A 17,284-nucleotide genomic window follows, 5' to 3' on the forward strand; every position below is an offset into this window, starting at 1 on the left:
AATTTACTTGTCCGAGGTCAGACAGCTAGTAAAGGGTGAGCTGGGATTTGAACGTCATCTCCCTTACTCCTGTGCTTCTACTTGTTACCTGTCCAAACATGTTCCCTAAGACTTTTATTTGCTTATTAATTTGACTTCTAGCTTGAACTGATTTCTCTCAGGTTTAATTTTCATGGCTAAATGCAAGAGTTCTGTACCAACTTGTTTTTAGTTTAAAAGGAGTTTAATGAGAAAAATGTTTACTCATTAAGGAGTATAGTGATAATAAAGTTAAACATGAACTAGGGCCCTCACCACTCTGATGCACTTTGATTTGAAGTAGAGTTGGGTTTATTTGGTTGTTAATGAGCTTCATGACTTTTCTTCATTATTTGCATTTTGATACCCTTTGTAGTGAGTTCACTTTGCCTTTGCAATATTATGTGCAGTAGTGTTGAAGGGAAATGAAAGATTTTTCGATGACAGAAAGTTAATATTTTAGAGAATGTAGGAAAGACTGAAATAAAAAGGAATTAAGAGGTTTGGGGCATGTTATTTAGAGCAGATTGTGTTACTATATGGAAGAGAAAGATTTCCAGTTTCTGTCAATGTCAGAAGGGAAATGGTATTTCCTTTTGTGGAAAGAACTTAGATACTGTAGTGTCCTAAATCACTTAGCCTTATCAGGATTTAAGAGTTTGCATGTTCAGCATTCCTGTAGCAAATGTACACTGAGTGCCTCCCAGGGCCAAGCACTGTTCTAAGCATTGGGGATGCAAGAGGAACAAAAGAAAACAACATTCTTGTCCTCCGGGAGGTAACATTCCACTGGAGGAAGGTGGGGATGGAGACAGTAAATAAAATACTTTATAAAAATTAAAATATATCCAGTCAGATGGTAACAGTTGCTTAGAAAAAAAATAAAGCAGTGAAGAGGGATAGGGAGCGCCAGAGAAGCAGCAGAAGCAGTTTTTTTGTTTTTAATATCTTTATTGGAGTATAATTGCTTTACAATGGTGTGTTAGTTTCTGCTTTATAACAAAGTGAATCAGTTATACATATACATATGTTCCCATATCTCTTCCCTCTTGCGTCTCCCTCCCACCCTCCCTATCCCACCCCTCTAGGTGGTCACAAACCACCTAGCTGATCTCCCTGTGCTATGCGGCTGCTTCCCACTAGCTATTTACTTTACGTTTGGTAGTGTATATATGTCCATGCCACTCTCTCACTTTGTCCCAGCTTACCCTTCCTCCTCCCCATATCCTCAAGTCCATTCTCTAGTAGGTCGTTTGTGTCTTTATTCCCGTCTTACCCCTAGGTTCTTCATGACCTTTTTTTTTTCCTTAGATTCCATATATATCTGTTAGCAAACGGTATTTGTTTTCCTCTTTCTGACTTACTTCACTCTGTATGACAGACTCTAGGTCCATCCACCTCACTACAAATAACTCAATTTCGTTTCTTTTTATGGCTGAGTAATATTCCATTGTATATATGTGCCACATCTTCTTTATCCATTCATCCCATGATGGACACTTAGGTCGCTTCCATGTCCTGGCTATTGTAAATAGGGCTGCTATGAACATTTTGGTACATGACTCTTTTTGAATTATGGTTTTCTCAGGGTATATGCCCATAGTGGGATTGCTGGGTCATATGGTAGTTCTATTTTTAGTTTTTTAAGGAACCTCCATACTGTTCTCCATAGTGGCTGTACCAATTCACATTCCCACCAGCAGTGTAAGAGTGTTCCCTTTTCTCCACACCCTCTCCAGCATTTATTGTTTCTAGATTTCTTGATGATGGCCATTCTGACCGGTGTGAGATGATATCTCATTGTAGTTTTCACTTGCATTTCTCTAATGATTAATGATGTTGAGCATTCTTTCATGTGTTTGTTGGCAATCTGTATATCTTCTTTGGAGAAATGTCTATTTAGGTCTTCTGCCCATTTTTGGATTGCGTTGTTTGTTTTTTTGTTATTGAGCTGCATGAGCTGCTTGCAAATTTTGGAGATTAATCCTTTGTCAGTTACTTCATTTGCAAATATTTTCTCCCATTCTGGTGGGAGAATGGTGCTACATGTGTTTTAAAAAAACTTCTCTTCTGTATTTCCATTATCTCAAGAGGAGAAAGAAAATTGTCAAATCAAATCTTCTGTTGTAAAAATAATCCTAACTAATTCAGAAACTTTCCAAGTAAGCAAAATTTAAAATTGAGCGTACTGAAATTGATTGAGATATCCCTGATGAAATTAAGAGATGACAAATTGGAAATGTTTTCTCTGACACAGCTAAAAGCTCATTAGCAATAATAAGATTGCAGTTCCTGCAAAAATAAAGAAGTAATTAAAAGAAGAGATCAAACGATTTGAAGATGGAGTCAGAAGGTGTGGAATTATATTACCGTTATGTGGCCTCCAGTTAATATAGAGAGATTTTTCAGCAGCTGGAAAACTTTGCACAAAAATATGCTCACAACTCATCTGCAGTGCTAGTGATGCACTTGTAAAATTATGCTGTCAGAAAAAATCAAATTCATGTTTCGTGTTCAGTTTTTTGGGATTCTTGCCATTTTTATTACTTCATGTGGTTTATTTTTAGATAATATTTCACTTTATTTTTCTGCTGATTCTTATTAGGATGATAGTATATGCCCAGTTAGATTTTTATCGGTTTATGTTTTATTTGATGCTCTGAAATGTTATTAATGTTTTTGAGGTGTATTGAACATTTAATTTTACTTGTTAAGACATGAATTCTGAATTTAAAAAAATAAAATAACCAGTATTAGTGCTAATATTTCCATATTATATAAAATAAGTATTGAAATATCCATACTTTCATTTTGCTTTAATATTTCATTTCTAGCGAACATGTGCCTGCTATGGAAGGAGGTAGCAAATATTGGTTTATTATTTCTAAGTAATTCCTACTTCTTAGACATCAAAAGACTTTCAAGAAGTAGTCATATGAACATGGTTTCCCTTTTTTTGTGTGTGTGAGGGGTTTTTTTTGAAAATTTTTCAGCTTTATTTGAAATCAGTAGTAGACAAAGTGAAACAACATTTTATTATTTTCACCTAGAAGATTAACAAAGGTCAGTCTCACCATGTTGATGAAGAGTCACTATCTCTCTCTTTTTTTTTTTTTTTGGTGTTTCACGTAACTTTTTAAGAAATTTTATTTTATTGAAGTATAGTTGATTACAACATTGTGTTAGTTTCTGGTGCACAGCAGAGTGATTCAGTGATTATACACATATATATACATTCTTTTTCATATTCTTTTCCATTATGATTTATCATAGTATACTGAATATAGTTCCCTGTGCTATACAGTAGGACCTTGTTGTTTATCTTTTTAGTGTAGTTATAGTCTGTGGCCACCTTCAGTGGGTGTCTTCATTCCTGTTGTCACCATTTAGGCATTATGTATGCTGATTTCCAGACTCCACTGAACGTATGTTTGAATGCATACTTTATATTACATTTGTACCATACATTCATTTAACCAAAAAAGTATGAAATGAGCACTTAGTTTGCAGTAGGCACTGCTAGACACTGTGGATCATGTTATCAAGACAGGCAAGCTCCTGCCCTCAAAGAACTTATTTTCAAATGGAGATATACAGGAAATGCTTAACCAAATAAGCAAATAATAAAATTATAGACTGTGGTAAGAACAGGAATGAAGTAAACAGGGTGATGTGAGAAGTAAGTTGTGGGGATAAGTACATTTGAGCTGAGACCCGAGTGCTGAGAATGAGCCAGTTAAGTGAAGATCTATCCAGAGGAAGTACATTCCAGTAGAGGGGAGAGTAAGTGCAAAGGCTCTAAGGTAGAAAGGAGCTTCAGGGTGCATGAAGGAGGCAGACGGGGCTAGAGTATAGAGAGCAAGAAGGGGGGATGGTGAAAGCTAAAATTGGGGAGGTAGGCAGGAGCGAAATCATTCAGGGCTTTTGCAGGCCATGGTAAGGGTTTTAAATGTTACCTTAAATGTGTTGTGTTGCCATCGACTTATTTAAAGCAGAAGAATGGCATGAAATGATTTGTGCTTTTGAAAGATTTTGTTTACATGTGGAAAATGAATTGTAGAGGGGTGAAGGTAAAAGTGGAGAATGGTTAGTAGTTTATTGGAGTAGGCTAGATCAAAGGTCATACTTGGACCCTGGGAACCACTAAAAAGTTTTTTTTTTAGCTTGGAAGTGATGTTCACAAAGAATGAAATGAGAAAATGAACATGGCAACCTAATGTAGATTGACTGGGATGGGGGTGACAGGGGAGAGAACGAGACTGAGAGACCAACTGGGAAAGCACTGGAGAACTTCTCACATAAGGTTGTTTGTCAGAACCCAAAGTAAGAGTGGAAATAGTGTAAATGGAAAGGAAAAGGAATTTGAGAGACAACGAAAGAAGAGTTGACAGGTCTTTGTGTCTGATTCAGTGTCAGGAGAAAAGAAGGCATCAAGGATGGTGATTAGCAGCGTGGTTTACTGGAGTCCCGTCTGGATGTCTTGCCTTCACCTCAACAGCATATCTGCGTACACACACACACACACACAAACACACCCCCCCCCCCAACAAAAACCCTGTACCACTGACAGAAATTTGGAAGTGTTTTTGTTGGGGTGGGGGTGTGTGGAGTGGTGGGTGTTGGATGTGATGTGGAAGTGGAGGCAAGGTATGCAGATGGGTCTGTGTACAGAACTGCCCTGTGTACTCACGTTCCAGTGTACGGTACTGGTACTGTCTCTTCCCATTTCTCTGCTCACTCTGCCCTTTCAGAGCACCAGACTCTTAAGAACTGCCCCTGAGCTCCTGCAGGGCAGAAATCTTTTTACCTGTTGTTACCAAGACGTGGAAATACTTTTACCCTTAATTCAGGCTGAACTTCTTTAAGGGGGACTCTCACTAGGAAACTAAGCAAAAAATCTAGCATTTTATATTTATATATTGCATTATAGTTTTCAAAGTCCTTTTGTAGAAAAACACTGTGAAGTAGATAGGGCAGATATTATTATCCCAATTTTACAAATGAGGAAACCAAGGCTCTTAGAGACTGACTGCTTAAGATCGTACCCTAGAAAATGGCAGTTAGGACCTAAGATGCAAATCTTTTGATTAATATGTAGTCCTCAGTGCCTATCATAAAGAATAGTTCTTGATAAATTCACAGAGCAAAAATCTCTTGATTCAAGTCTTTAGGTCTGCCTTTACTGTTTATAGCTTATGATCACCTAACTGGTTAGGTTTCTAGCTTCAATCTTACCTAGATTGAGAGGGAAGTGGTACCTTTGGGTTAGCAGAACCCTGACACTGAAATTTGATAGAATTCTTCATTTTTTCTGGAAGTTATTTTTTAATCTTTTACCCAGTTGTCAGTCCCCTTAGGCCTTCCCCTCTGGCCTTACACTTACACACACATTGTCTTTGCTTCTATATGTCATGGTCCTCTGGATGGGGAAGGCACCTTCTTCCCTGGTGGAAATGGGAGTGATCCTTAGAAGTGAGTGAGCCTTAGAAGGAACCAGAAGCTGGCTGAAGAGATGGACAGTTGTACAGACAGATTTCTTCCTGCTCGAGGTAGCCAAAAGGGGGCTAAAGAAGAGGTTGAGAGATGTAAATGGGAGACATTTTATAAGGTGTGATAGAGTAGAAAGGGTAAAAGATAATCCAGAAATAGTTGTCCTAAGAGAGAGTTCGGGGTTAGGATCTGGGTGGTGGAACCAAGTTCCAGAGGACAAAGTCCAAGGAAGGGAGACTGAAGTGAAGTGGAGATAAAGGTATTTGACATTGAGAAATTTGAGGAACTCTTGGGTTAATCTATTTTAAGTGATAAGTTACACACAGGAAACCATCCAATAAAATATAATTAAAAACTAAACTTTGGGCCAGAGAAGATAGAAGGCAAGTGGTATGAAAAGGCGGTATATACGGTAAACAATTGTAGGTTTATTTGTATTTGTATTACTGGGGGGGATGGGGGGGATGTGCTATAATATCAGTAAATTTAATAATTACTTTGAACCCAAAAGATTGCCTTTAGTTTGTTTTTGTATCTGTTCTTATGCTTTTCTGTAGTTTAAAATGCTAAACATTTCACTTCCTAGATCATTTTCCCAAATCCAAAGCTTGTGAATTCTGAGAATGTAATTTGTTTCATTTATCTAAATATAAGAAATTTATCTTCCCATCTATTGTTTGAAGACCATGAAGTAATTATCTTTTCATAGTATTTTAAAGAATAATTTTCCTATCATAATTATCTTTGCTTGACAATGCAGTTCTCTTGAGTACAAGGACAAATGTTCAAAGTAGCAGTTGTTCAAACTTAAAAAAACTTAAAACTTAAAAAAAAAGACTCTTCCTAACAGTTTTATACATCACGACACTATCTACAGTTCATACAGAAAAAAAATTTTGAAATGAAGACATTTACCATATTATTCCCAGTCTCTTTAGTATTTGTCACAGACCAAATGACAAAATACTAAATCGTTTTAAGAGACTGAAAATAAGGACCAGAAGGAAAATGAGGTTTGTATTTGCTAAACCTAGCAAACAATTTTAATTGACAATGTTAAGAAAAAAACTCTGCTGAGAAGACATTTCAGTGCATCTGGAAGAGCCATGTATCTGTTAAAACTTGAGACCTTAATCACTGACCACTCTTTCCCATATTGGTCACAATGGCCTGGTAGGTCTTTGGGCAGTCTATAAAAATAGTTCCATGGGAAACTGATACAGGGATTTGCCAGCCCCTATTCCCGTTTCTGAAAGATACCCTAGAACCTGATTACACCAGACCTAAGTAAACTGAGCCAACTCACAGATCCAATGTGTGGGAGCCAGGTCTCAGTCAGAAAGAGGATTGCTGTGATTCATTGTCCCTCTATTCAGAATTGCTGTTCTACTAAAGAAGCTACCAGGCCTGCTGGTTCAGTTCCACTTTACAATACTGGCATTTCCCACTTCTTGCCCCACATCTTAGGTTCCTAAGTGGCAGCATGAGGAAAACTCCAGCCAAAAAATAACAGCTGCTTCTTGTAATCCTATACTTATTTTTATCCTCATAAGCTGGGCTAAAAAAAGACAGAAAAAACCTAGTGGGAAAAAAAAATCCCTATTTCTCTTTCTTGAACCTAGAGCCATTTCTAAGCATATAACTCACTACTTTCTTTTCTCAGGGTATCAAAAGATGCCTCCTGAAATAGGTTACCCACAGTCCAAAGGAGAGACCGCAGGAAAAGAACCAAAGGCTCCCTTTAAAGCCTCAGACACTCCTCAACTTTCTTATTAAAACTCTGTACTCACTTCCTACCAAAGGTCTCATCCTTAATTCTTATTTCCAGTGGGGAGAAAGAGGAAATTACTACCCCATATGGTATCTATACATAAACATGCCGTTTTTGAAGGTTTGGCTATGTTAGCCCCTTAGGCCTGTCTTTAGTCATTTTTTCATTGCACATTCTTATTATTTACCAGGGTCCCTAGAGGTTGGAATGAGTGGAGTAGGATGTGGGTCTAATGATGATGTGTAAGGAGTTCCTGATTTTTAAGGGTCTACCTAGGCCATAAGTGTAAACATCATGGAGCTCTAGACTAGAGTGATTTGCATAGCCTTACCAGCAGTCAGACCACACCTCAAAGTCCACTAGGTCCTCTCTTGGGTTGTATAGCTTAGGGAGGGTCCTGTGTCACTAGAATGGGTGTTTTATATTAAGGATGCAATACAAGCTAGCTTCCATCTAGCACATAATTCAGAGCATGAATGGGAGCAGATTATAGGAGAACTGTGAAAGCCTATTATGTTGAAGATGATGTACCTTATATTTCTACCATAGATCATGAATAGGGCTAGAACCTTAGAGGTGAGGGTTGGCATGTAAAGTTACAGCCTCTCTGGTTCTCAGTATCCTTATTTGTAAAACAGGGAGATTGGGTTCGATGATCTAGGTTAGATGATCCTGGATGGCCCTTCAACTGTAAAAATTTCATAGAAATACTTAAGTTTCTCCTAAGAACACAGTCTTGTGCTTTCAAATTATTTGAGCTGAATTCTGGTTAAATTTTGTGAACTATTTAGGAAATAAGGAATAATTTACAAAAGTTGTAATTCCGGGCTTCCCTGGTGGCGCAGTGGTTGAGAGTCCGCCTGCTGATGCAGGGGACACGGGTTCGTGCCCCGGTCTGGGAAGATCCCACATGCCGCGGAGCGGCTGGGCCCGTGAGCCATGGCCGCTGAGCCTGCGCGTCCGGAGCCTGTGCTCTGCAACGGGAGAGGCCACAACAGTGAGAGGCCCGCGTACCGCAAAAAAAAAAAAAAAAAAAAAAAAAAAAAAAGTTGTAATTCCTATATTTTAAAATAACACCAAAGAAATGATTAAGAAAGTCATTTTTGTAGCACTTTAACAATTCTGTGTAAATGAAGTCTGATAAGGTGGGTTTAATGAGGTTTAGATTTTTTTAAAGGCCTGGAATCATATTTATGCTATTTATTTGCTTGGTAAACTGGTCTTTTTTTTTTTTTTTTTTTTTTGGCCGTGTTGCATGGCTTGCGGGATCTTAGTTCCCCAACCAGGGATTGAACCTGGGCCATGGCACTGAAAGCGCTGAGTCCTAACCAGCGGGCCAGGGAATACCTCTTCTCTTTTCTTTTCTTTCTTCATTGAGATATGATTGGCATACAACATCATATTAGGTAAACTTTTCTTTTTTAAGGAAAATTGAACTTCATCCCAATTCTGAACAGTTTCAAAATGAGTGAGAATTATAATAAGTGACTGTGAAATGGGACAAAGGGAAACTTCAAAGGCCCTCACTCCTCTTGCTTGTACTAGATGCTCACATTGCTCTTGAAGCCCAGGTAGGCCACAAGGTGGCACCATTAGTTCATGTAAATAAAATACAGCTGTGTCTAGGAAAAAACTGATTTTTAAAAAAATCAGATAACTTTATTACAGAAGTAATACATGTGCATGAAAGACTTCACATTGACCTCTCAGTGCTTATTTAATGTCTTTATTATATAATTACAGATTATAAATTGGAAACTTCTATGGGAGGAGGTTCCTTGCTAAGAATTTTAAACACAGTAAACAGTAAAAATTTTGGAAAATACTGAAAGGCATTAGAGTAAAATAAAATATCCAAGATAAACAATGTTCTTTTTGTGAAAAGTTAATTTTTATTTATTTTAAACCAATATCTTTCTGAAATTTGAATTGTAACTAAATTTAAATAATGCAAGAAATAATAAGTAATATAAATATTGCAGGAAATATATATCAGAAACTCTTGTTTGGTGTGTTTTGATTTCCTGATGGAGAAATAAAAACTTAGGCAAGTGTTTTCTCACTATCCCAACAAGTAAGAAATAGTTGAGAATAACAAGTCCAGGAATGTAGTCACTCCCTGTAAAGTGGAAAATATTTCCAAGTATTTTTATTTTTCTCACACTTAAAAAAGTTTACTTTGTGTGAAATGATTGCAAAGAATTAATCAGAATATATGTGTTAGACTGATGCTTCCTGTAAAGTAAGAAACATTTCCAGATATGTTTTTATCTGTTTTTCCGCAGTTTAAAAAGTTTACTTTTAATGAAATAATTCTGAGTTAATTTGGAGTGTGTGGGCTAGTCTGATGTTTCCCTTTATATAACCTTTGATGAAAAGATTTGCTAAACTAATTCATTATGTAAAAAGAAACTTATGAAAACAAACTTAGGGACTTAGTTTTTTCATCCATAAAATGAGAATAATGATAGTACTTACCATATAGGTTTTTTTCATGAGGACTAAATTAGTTATTACAGGAAAAACCCTTAAACAGTACCTGAAGTAATAATAACTTAATAAATGTTTAACATGTTGCTAAGCACTTGTTTGCAGAGTAATAGCAAACATACAAATACATCATTTTTCCTTTTTAATTATAAATAATAAACATAACAATAAATATTTATAAACATAAATAAATCCTTTGTTCCCTAAGAGCACCACCTAAGCCATACCCGATTAGCCTACTTTTAATTATTATATGAACTTAAACACAGTGAACTGACCTTTCTTAAAGTAGCATCTGTAATTCACACATTTGAAATTAACCTCCCCTTTAGTGCATTAAAACATTTTTAATTATGAAGTAATTGATAGCTTGGCATTGAAGAAATCACAAGATTAAAAATTTTACCAGATTCGACTTGGAAATACCATAAAACGTGTGTTCTCCACAGATTTAAATATAAAGTAAAAATGTTTCTGTGGTGGGTCCAGATTTATGTAAAAATTACTCTTTTTGAACTTCTGTTAATTATTTTTGAGCCTTGGAAGTAAAATTCAGAAGGTTCTACTTATAAACTTCCTCCTTTAAATGTTCTTCATGGTACTGCGATAGCCTGAAAGGATAGTATTCTCAATTCTTTTTTTGTTTACTTACTACCATGCTTTCAGAAGGGGGGCTACCCTTTTCCTTTTTTTAAGAACTCAAATATTTACATATTTTTTGCCTTTGTTTTGGTAGATACGTCAAAGATTGAAATTTGGAATCCTACCCCTAAGATTTATGTGAATCTCAGACCCAAGACAATCTTCAAAAAAACAGTTAAATAAGGATCCTAAATCCAACTTAGTTTAAGATGAACTGTAAACCAGGATCTTGGAAGTTTTATAGTGAGCAAAATGAGCATTGCATCAAGATTGCTATCACAGTGAAACCATTTGCCAATAAAAAAATGAAATTAGTTCCCCAGCCTTACATTATAGTCAGATCCATCTGTGTCACATCTTTTAAATACATTGCCTGAAAACCCATTGTGATAGTCAAATTTTGACCAAAAATATTATTTTAAAATTCTCTTAGACTATCTACATTTTGATTGGCTTAAAATGTCAGTGAATTTGAATTTGTGTAATAATTTAAAAAGTATAGGGAAAATTCTGTTTTAGTGTGCTAAGAAATTCAGTAAGAAAATTATGGTACATGCATACAATATAACATAACCATTAAAAATTGTAATAGAAGACTGGTAACATGGAAGCATGTTCACAGTATAATTTAAAAAGTTTAACATTAGTATGTATATTATGAATTTTAAAAATGTAGAGGAAAAAAAGCTGTGAGACCATAGCACCAAAATGTTAATTATAGTTATTTCTAGTTGGTAGGATTATGAGTAACTTATTTTCTTCTCTTTGTTCATATTTAGTTTAAGAATTTTACAGTGAACTGTAGAACTAGTCATAAGAAAAAAAATGTTACTTTAAAATCCTGTTACAATGAACTTAATTGAGTGTACATTCAGCAAAGAATTATTGGATTCTCTCATGTCTAGATTTCAAGAAATAACATGTCAGGCACTGTGTAATCTGCCAGGGTGCACAGACAGGTCCGACCCATTTTTTGTCTTCTAGAGGAAGACTGTCAGGAATTTTAGAAAACGGTTCTGAACAAGTAACAAAGCTTTGCATGAACTGTTTTCTCCTGGTTATCTTCATAACTGTATAGAAGCTGCATGGCATATTGTAAATATTATAGACTAAATTTGAAGTCCACTCTGCCACATACAGTAATATGGCCTTAGACACATTAACTTTTCTGAGCCTTGGAAATTATTAAGACCACTCTATTAGAGAAGTATAGCTGCTGAAGATAAACAGACTGAAGAAATATATTATCGATATTTTGGGAAGGGGTTTAAATTATTTAAAATTTTTACTTGCGCACAGCTAAATTTCTTTTAGGTTGAGCTTTTTTTTTTTTACCCTTTCCTAATCTCTGTAGATCTGTGCAGTGCTTAGGTTTTAAGAAGAGTAATTCTAAAGTGCAAGCAGTTAGGATTTAATGAATTCATTGGATGTTCTTGTTTTATGGTTCTTTGAAGTTATTTTATATTTTAAAAACAACTGTATCCTTTTAAAAGGGTAAGAATAACCAAGTGAGGTATAGTGAATACAGATTTGGGGGTTCCATTTACTGTATGTCATTCTCAGTTCTAGTACTTCGACATTAGAAAATGCAGGCATTGAGGTCTGATAGCACATCTCTTCAGGTACGCCATTTTTCCCTTGAATTTTGTTGAAGTGTGTGGTGCTTTGATCTCTGATCAAAGTTGCTATATAGGCATAAGGCTGTCAGTCCATTTGAACCATTTGTAGCACTTAGTCTTGCCTTTCCCAGTGACCTTTCAAAATGAAAAATAAATCAATACATTATGTATGGTTGGTGATATTGGGTATGGAAGACCAATTTAAAGATACGTTATAATAAGTATATGTTAAAATAGAACACGTTCTCTCCATTAGTTCTTTTTCTTTTTTCCATTTTTTTTAACATCTTTCTTGGAGTATAATTGCTGTACAATGGTGTGTTAGTTTCTGCTTTATAACAAAGTGAATCAGTTATACATATACATATGTTCCCATATCTCTTCCCTCTTGTGTCTCCCACCCTCCCTATCCCTCTCCTCTAGGTGGTCACAAAGCACCGACCTGATCTCCCTGTGCTATGCAGCTGCTTCCCACTAGCTATCTATTTTACATGTGGTAGTGTATATATGTCCATGCCAGTCTCTCACTTTGTCCCAGCTTACCCTTCCCCCTCCCCATATCCTCAAGTCCATTCTCTAGTAGGTCTGTGTCTTTACTCCTGTCTTGCCCCTAGGTTCTTCATGACCTTTTTTTTTTTTTTCTTAGATTCCATATATATGTGTTAGCATATGGTATTTCTTTATCTCTTTCTGACTTACTTCACTCTGTATGACAGATTCTAGGTCCCTCCACCTCACTACAAATAACTCAGTTTCGTTTCTTTTTATGGCTGAGTAATATTCCGTTGTATATATGTGCCACATCTTCTTTATCCATTCATCTGTTGATGGACACTTAGGTAGCTTCCATGTCCTGGCTATTGTAAATAGAGCTGTAGTGAACATTTTGGTACATGACTCTTTTTGAATTCTGGTTTTCTCAGGGTATATGCCCAGTAGTGGGATTGCTGGGTCATATGGTAGTTCTATTTGTAGTTTTTTAAGGAACCTCCATACAGTTCTCCATAGTGGCTGTATCAATTTACATTCCCACCAGCAGTGCAAGAGTGTTCCCTTTTCTCCACACCCTCTCTAACATTTATTGTTTCTAGAATTTTTGATGATGGCCATTCTGACCGGTGTGAGATGATATCTCATTGTAGTTTTGATTTGCATTTCTCTAATAATTAATGATGTTGAGCATTCTTTCATGTGTTTGTTGGCAATCTGTATATCTTCTTTGGAGCAATGTCTGTTTAGGTGTTCTGCCCATTTTTGGATTGGGTTGTTTGTTTTTTTGTTATTGAGCTGCATGAGCTGCTTGTAAATTTTGGAGATTAATCCTTTGTCAGTTACTTCATTTGCAAATATTTTCTCCCATTCTGAGGGTTGTCTTTTGGTCTTGTTTATGGTTTCCTTTGCTGTGCAAAAGCTTTTAAGTTTCATTAGGTCCCATTTGTTTATTTTTGTTTTTGTTTCCATTTCTCTAGGAGGTGGGTCAAAAAGGATCTTGCTGTGATTTATGTCATAGAATGTTCTGCCTATGTTTTCCTCTAAGAGTTTGATAGTTTCTGGCCTTACATTTAAGTCTTTAGTCCATTTTGAGTTTATTTTTGTATATGGTGTTAGGGAGTGTTCTAATTTCATACTTTTACATGTACCTGTCCAGTTTTCCCAAGCACCACTTATTGAAGAGGCTGTCCTTTCTCCACTGTATATTCTTGCCTCCTTTATCAAAGGTAAGGTGACCATATGTGCGTGGGTTTATCTCTGGGCTTTCTATCCTGTTCCATTGATCTATCTTTCTGTTTTTGTGCCAGTACCACACTGTCTTGATTACTGTAGCTTTGTAGTATAGTCTGAAGTCAGGGAGCCTGATTCCTCCAGCTCCATTTTTCATTCTCAAGATTGCTTTGGCTATTCAGGGTCTTTTTTGTTTCCATACAAATTGTGAAATTTTTTGTTCTAATTCTGTGAAAAATGCCAGTGGTAGTTTGGTAGGGATTGCATTGAATCTGTAGATTGCTCTGGGTAGTAGACTTATTTTCACAATGTTGATTCTTCCAGTCTAAGAACATGGTATATCTCTCCATGTATTTATATCATCTTTAATTTCTTTCATCAGTGTCTTATAATTTTCTGCATACAGGTCTTTGGTCTCCTTTGGTAGGTTTACTCCTAGATATTTTGTTCTTTTTGTTGCAATGGTAAATGGGAGGGTTTTCTTAATTTCATTTTCAGATTTTTCATCATTAATGTATAGGAATGCCAGACATTTCTGTGCATTAATTTTGTATCCTGCTACTTTACCAAATTCATTGATTTGCTCTAGTAGTTTTCTGGTAGCATCTTTAGGATTCTCTATGTATAGTATCATGTCATCTGCAAACAGTGACAGCCTTACTTCTTTTCCAATTTGGATTCCTTTTATTTCTTTTTCTTCTCTGATTGTTATGGCTAAAACTTCCAAAACTATGTTGAATAAGAGTGGTGAGAGTGGGCAACCTTGTCTTGTTCCTGATCTTAGTGGAAATGGTTTCAGTTTTTCACCATTGAGGATGATGTTGGCTGTGGGTTTGTCATATATGGCCTTTATTATGTTGAGGAAAGTTTCCTCTATGCCTACATTTGCAGGGTTTTTATCATAAATGGCTGTTGAATTTTGTCAAAAGCTTTCTCTGCATCGATTGAGATGATCATATGGTTTTTCTCCTTCAATTTGTTAATATGGTGTATCACATTGATTGATTTGCGTATATAGAAGAATCCTTGCATTCCTGGAATAAACCCCACTTGATCTTGGTGTACGATCCTTTTAATGTGCTGTTGGATTCTGTTTGCTAGTATTTTGTTGAGGATTTTTGCATCTATGTTCATCAGTGATATTGGCCTGTAGTTTTCTTTCTTTGTGACATCTTTGTCTGGTTTTGGTATCAGGGTGATAGTGGCCTCGTAGAATGAGTTTGGGAGTGTTCCTCCCTCTGCTATATTTCGGAAGAGTTTGAGAAGGATAGGTGTTAGCTCTTCTCTAAATGTTTGATAGAATTCGCCTGTGAAGCCATCTGGTCCTGGGCTTTTGTTTGTTGGAAGATTTTTAATCACAGTTTCAATTTCAGTGCTTGTGATTGGTCTGTTCATATTTTCTATTTCTTCCTGGTTCAGTCTCAGAAGGTTGTGCATTTCTAAAAATTTGTCCATTTCTTCCAGGTTGTCCATTTTATTGGCACAGAGTTGCTTGTAGTAATCTCTCATGATCCATTGTATTTCTGCAGTGTCAGTTGTTACTTCTCCTTTTTCATTTCTAATTCTATTGATTTTAGTCTTCTCCCTTTTTTTATTTTTTGATGAGTCTGGCTAATGGTTTATCAATTTTGTTTATTTTCTCAAAGAACCAGCTTTTAGTTTTATTGATCTTTGCTATCTTTTGCTTCATTTCTTTTTCATTTATTTCTGATCTGATCTTTGTGATTGCTTTCCTTCTGCTAACTTTGGGGGGGTTTTTTTTTTGTTCTTTCTCTAATTGCTTTAGGTGCAAGGTTAGGTTGTTTATTTGAGATGTTTCCTGTTTCTTAAGGTAGGATTGTATTGCTATAAACTTCCCTCTTAGAACTGCTTTTGCTGCATCCCATAGGTTTTGGGTCGTCGTGTCTCCATTGTCATTTGTTTCTAGGTATTTTTTGATTTCCTCTTTGATGTCTTCAGTGATCACTTGGTTATTAAGTAGTGTATTGTTTAGCCTCCATGTGTTTGTATTTTTTACAGATCTTTTCCTGTAATTGATATCTAGTCTCATAGCGTCGTGGTCGGAAAAGATACTTGATGCGATTTCAATTTTCTTAAATTTACCAAGGCTTGATTTGTGACCCAAGATATGATCTATCCTGGAGAATGTTCCATGAGCACTTGAGAAGAATGTGTATTCTGTTGTTTTTGGATGGAATGTCCTATAAATATCAATTAAGTCCATCTTGTTTAATGTATCATTTAAAGCTTGTGTTTCCTTATTTATTTTCATTTTGGATGATCTGTCCATTGGTGAAAGTGGGGTGTTAAAGTCCCCTACTATGATTGTGTTACTGTCGATTTCCCCTTTTATGGCTGTTAGTATTTGCCTTATGTATTGAGGTGCTCCTATGTTGGATGTATAAATATTTACTGTTGTTATATCTTCTTCTTGGATCAATCCCTTGATCATTATGTAGTGTCCTTCTTTGTCTCTTGTAATAGTCTTTATTTTAAAGTCTATTTTGTCTGATATGAGAATTGCTACTTCAGCTTTCTTTTGATTTCCATTTGCATGGAATATCTTTTTCCATCCCCTCACTTTCAGTCTGTATGTGTCCCTAGGTCTGAAGTGGGTCTCTTGTAGACAGCATACATACAGGTCTTGTTTTTGTATCCATTCAGCCAGTCTGTGTCTTTTGGTGGGAGCATTTAATCCGTTTACATTTAAGGTGCTTATCCCTATGTATGTTCCTATTCCCATTTTCTTAATTGTTTTGGGTTTGTTAATGTAGGTCTTTTCCTTCTCTTGTGTTTCCTGCCTAGAGAAGTTCCTTTAGCATTTGTTGTAGAGCTGGTTTGGTGGTGCTGAACTCTCTCAGCTTTTGCTTATATGTACAGGTTTTAATTTCTCCATCAAATCTGAATGAGATCCTAGCTGGGTAGAGTAATCTTGGTTGTAGGTTTTTCTCCTGCCACTCCTGTCCTGCAGAGTTTCTGCTGAAAGATCAGCTGTTAACCTTATGGGGATTCCCTTGTGTGTTATTTGTTGTTTTTCCCTTGCTGCTTTTAATATGTTTTCTTTGTATTTAATTTTTGATAGTTTGATTAATATGTGTCTTGGCATGTTTCTCCTTGGATTTATCCTGTATGGGACTCTCTGTGCTTCCTGGACTTGATTAACTATTTCCTTTCCCATATTAGGGAAGTTTTCAACTATAATCTCTTCAGATATTTTCTCAGTCCCTTTCTTTTTCTCTTCTTCTTCTGGGACCCCTATAATTCAAATGTTGGTGTGTTTAATATTGTCCCACAGGTCTCTGAGACTGCCCTCTGTTCTCTTCATTCTTTTTTCTTTATTCTGCTCTGCAGTAGTTATTGCCACTATTTTATCTTCCAGGTCACTTATCCGTTCTTCTGCCTCAGTTATTATGCTCTTGATTCCTTCTGAGAATTTTTAATTTCATTCATTGTGTTGTTCATCATTGTTTGTTTGCTCTTTAGTTCTTCTAGGTCCTTGTTAAACGTTTCTTGCATTTTCTCTATTCTATAT

General features: G+C 36.0%; 1 protein-coding gene across 7 annotated transcripts in view; it reads left to right on the forward strand.

Moving 5' to 3' along the window:
• The window catches only part of ANKRD46 (ankyrin repeat domain 46), a 34,985-nt gene that overhangs the window by 974 nt on the left and 16,727 nt on the right, over positions 1–17,284 (forward strand). The window contains exon 1 of one of the 7 annotated variants that reach the window (XM_082601497.1): positions 13,731–13,748. The exons of the other annotated variants lie outside the window; for them this stretch is intronic. The gene's annotated coding sequence lies outside the window, so the exon portion shown is untranslated. Of the gene's footprint in view, positions 1–13,730; positions 13,749–17,284 lie in introns of those variants that run through there. 7 annotated transcript variants of the gene reach the window in all.

The sequence above is a fragment of the Mesoplodon mirus genome, assembly GCF_964341445.2.
Source record: "Mesoplodon mirus genome assembly, chromosome: 16".
Lineage (NCBI taxonomy): Eukaryota > Metazoa > Chordata > Mammalia > Artiodactyla > Ziphiidae > Mesoplodon > Mesoplodon mirus.